This window comes from Gossypium raimondii, chromosome 10 (assembly GCF_025698545.1).
Source record: "Gossypium raimondii isolate GPD5lz chromosome 10, ASM2569854v1, whole genome shotgun sequence".
In the NCBI taxonomy this organism is placed as follows: Eukaryota; Viridiplantae; Streptophyta; class Magnoliopsida; order Malvales; family Malvaceae; genus Gossypium; species Gossypium raimondii.
Window position 1 is genome coordinate 41460067 of NC_068574.1, and position 4024 is coordinate 41464090.

At 34.4% G+C, this 4024-nt stretch overlaps 1 non-coding gene across 1 annotated transcript; it reads right to left on the reverse strand.

Annotated features, from left to right (window-relative positions):
- Positions 1–3710: 3710 nt before the first annotated feature.
- On the reverse strand, positions 3711–3816 carry LOC128034219 (small nucleolar RNA R71). Its single transcript, XR_008190350.1, has one exon. It is a non-coding gene; the product is annotated as a small nucleolar RNA R71 (small nucleolar RNA).
- Between the last annotated feature and the right edge of the window lie 208 nt (positions 3817–4024).

A 4024-nucleotide genomic window follows, 5' to 3' on the forward strand; every position in this document is an offset into this window, starting at 1 on the left:
GAACTGCTTTGCTGATTGGAAAAACTTCTTCAAGAACTTTTCAGTGAGTTCATCCCACGTCGTGATAGACCCTGGTGCTTGCGAGCCTAACCAAGAAAAAGAGTTACCAATCAAGGAGAAAGGGAACAATTGAAGATGAATAGCATCATTAGTGACCCCATTATATTTAAAAGTATCACAGAGTTAGAGAAACTATTTTAAATGTTGATTAAGGTCCTCTGTCATTTTGCCCCTAAACAACATATTGTTCTGGATCATCTGGATCATAGCCGATTTTATCTCGAAATTATTAAGTGTAATTGACGGGCTTGCTATACATTCTTGAACCATATCCAGGCTTGGTAAGGCATAATCCCTTAGGGTTCTTTCATTTTGAGCCACATATACATTTGCGGGTAACTGTGGTGTTGGTAGATTTCCTAGGACGTTATTGTTAGTGTCGTCAAATAGTGTATTTTCATGTGGTATGTTACTTGCGGTAGGCGGTGGATCTTGCATCTACTACTACTGGCGGTGATTTTTTCAAATTATTCTTTTTGGATCGGTGGCTGCTACAATAGGTGTACCCGTACTGTGAGTCATACACTAACTCAGAAAGAAGAGATTAGTAACAATAAATAAAATTGTATCTATAACTTAAAAATTTCCTAATTATTCTAATTAATTGCGAAAATTAAAATTAACCTAGTATCATTGCCTCCCCGGCAATGACGCCAACAACTTGACCGCCTCCGGACATACTTACGTCCAGAGTGTGAATACTAAGTTAAAACATATAATTATGAGGCAGTATCTGTAAGTATACGGGTCTAGTTGTAATATAGTTTTACAACAAACTGGGTGAGTACTCTGATGATCATACCCAATATAGGCAAAGACTGGATCAATTTTAACCTACACACTAAAAGATCTAATTAATACTTTAATTAAGTTGTAGTACAAAAATGTAAATAAGAGATCTTTGTGGATTTTTATTGTACTATTAATAAAACAAAATAACATAAAAGAAAACTAAGTTTCAAGAGAACTAAAAAGTAGAAGGAATCAAATCTGATGATGGGTGATTGGCTTGCTTCAACAATCCTGATCAACTTTCTTTTCAGGTTCCTTGTCAACCAACTAGTCGTTACCCTAGCAGGATCTTTCGATCTTCCACTAACATAACAAGTCAACAAGGACTACATACCTTCCGACCTCATAGTTTAGATTGGCTACGAGTGAAGGTATTCACGGATGGAAAATACCAATTTTGGGTTAATTCCCATCTTGATGACTTACTGGGGTTGTCAGGCCTAGGGTTTATTTCACGCTCTTCCTTTCCCAAACAGTTGATCCGTTGAGTAATGTAAAATCTAATTTATATGGGGTTTTTATGATTGTTTTTGGAACCTTTTAACTTAAAAATAATCTAAATCTTGAGTATTTGATCACTAATTAAGTGAATTTGTTTATATTTCAATAATGGGCATCATTTAAAGAAGAAAGTGATTTTATGTTATTTTGTATTAAATTTATGCATAATTTAATTATTTTTGGATACTTATTGATCTTGACATTATTTAATACCGTTGGACCAAGGAAATTATACATGATTTGTTCATAAAATAAAGTTATATAGACATACCCAAATTCACTCTACATGGATGGCAAACACATGTAAAATGGGTCATGAAGAGGCTGTTTTTGATCCAATTGAAAATGGATCACTTGATGGACTAGTTTGGTAAACAATTGGGTCACAAATAGTCCAAACAAGCTAGAACAAGTCCAAATTCGACAAAGGCATTTGGACTACCCAGAAATTCATATTTGGGAGATTTACTAGAGGTCCTTGCACTTGCATACAAATCAGAAAATGTCCAACCAACTTTGGCTAAGAAACCATCCACCCCTTACTTGATTCAAGCATGATATCACGTATGAATCAAGCAACCTAACAACTCCCTCTTCCATAATATGTGGCTAGCCAAGGAAAGGAGTAAATGGGGGGATTTTTTAGACTATTTTTAGTAAACTCATCCACCAACCTTCACTAAAAATACCCATCTTCATTCCCCATTTCAAATCATCTCTCATCGCTCACTTAACATTCATTCTTCATTTCTCATTCTCATCACATTTTCTTCCTTTCACACATAGCCATCCTCATTTTCCCTTTCCTTAGCTAGCAATGCCCTGAGAAAAACACTCTCTTGGTCGGCCACCTTTAGGAGCAGTTTGTGGAGGAGTAACCGTGAGAATTGGAGGAAGCCTCCACGATTAGTGATCACACTATTAAAGAGTTCTTTCTTCCTTTCAATTTTTCTTAATTATTCATTATGTTTGCAAATTGCTTTGTTCTTTTTTCATTGATGGTGATAGCTTAATTTTGTTTAGCTAGAAAGATTACATTTAGTTAATAAAGTTCATTTAGTTGTATTTATGATGTTCTGTGCCTCAATCGTTCATGTTTTCAATTAAACTTAAGTATGTAATTCATTCATACGTGATGAATGCATTAGAATTAGTTGAGTGATCCTAACCATGCGACGACTAGTGGATGCAATAATTGAAAAGTGAATGCTTAATTTAGATCCTAACTTGACTAAATTGAAGGTTCATAATAACTCGAAAGAGCTATATTATCTTGCTTAGCTTTTAAGTTTATGTGATTAAATTATTTCAAACCTAACTCATCCCTATTACTTCACATGAATTCTAAGAAACCCTTAGTTGAATATGATTAGTAAAATGCATGTTTTTCTAAGTAAAAGATTCCGAAAGGACTTAATTTTGGTTTCAAACTCATGAAAGATCGAGTTGTCTTGGATTAATTTTTCAAAACATTGTAAGCATGATGGAAATGAACTAAGTTAAATAATGTAATTAGTCTGACCTAAGCGTGTTATCATTGTAAAAATCTATTGAATTCTGTTGTTAAATCCATCTCATCCATTTTTAACCATTCATTTCGTTTGCATTTAAGTTAACTTGCATTAGGGATCACTTTGCATCTAGTCATTTATTTTTTTCAACACTGTTTCCTTAATCATTTTTGTGAAATTATTCTTTACAATTTACAATCTGGTTTTATTTTATTTTTATTTAATTTCTAAATTTACTAATTAATTCTTTAATTCTTTTATTTTATTATTTCTTCTTTTATTTTCTTTTCAGGTCTTCATAAGTATAGATCGAATCATCAATTTGCTCCCTGTAGACCCTGAAATCGAACGGGCATTTAGAAAAAAGAAGGCAAGAAAGGTTAACAAGTTGTACAAATAGACCTTTAGAATCAAAACAATGTTCAAGGGAATGGGGTTGCTAATGCTAGAAATTCAATCCTTACTGTTGATGATAGGGATCGACCCATAAGGCAGAATGTCGTGCCACTTTTTAATGAACTAAATCTAGGAATTAGGAGACCAGAGATCGAGACATCGTAGTTTGAATTAAAGCTTATGATGTTTCAGATGCTTCAAACGATCGCCCATTTTAGTGGAATGCCCACAGAAGATCCACATCTTCACCTTCAATTGTTTATGGAGGTTAACGATTCCTTCAAGATAGCCGATGCAAATGAAGACAACTGAGGTTGAACTTGTTCCCGTACTCATTGCGAGATCGAGCACGAGCATGACTTAATTCATTTTTATCCAATTAAATTTTCATTTGGCAAGAATTAGTTGAAAGCTTTCTGGTAAAGAATAGCCCACCTAGCAAAAATGCTAAGTTGCGAAATGAGATTACCACTTTTCAGCAGATGGATGATGAGTCCCTATACGAGGCTTGGGAAAGATTCAAAGAGCTACTATATAAATGCCCTTACCATGGATTCTACATTGCATCTAGTTGGAAACATTTTATAATGGTTTCAACACATACACAAGGTTGGTGGTAGATACTTCTGTGAATAGAGCTCTCTTGTAAAGTCTCATAATGAGGCTTACGAGATGATGGAGAGAATAGCCAGTAACAATTACCAGTGACTAACAAATCAAGTAGCTTCAGGAAGATGAATAGCCGGAGTGCATGAAGTAGACAC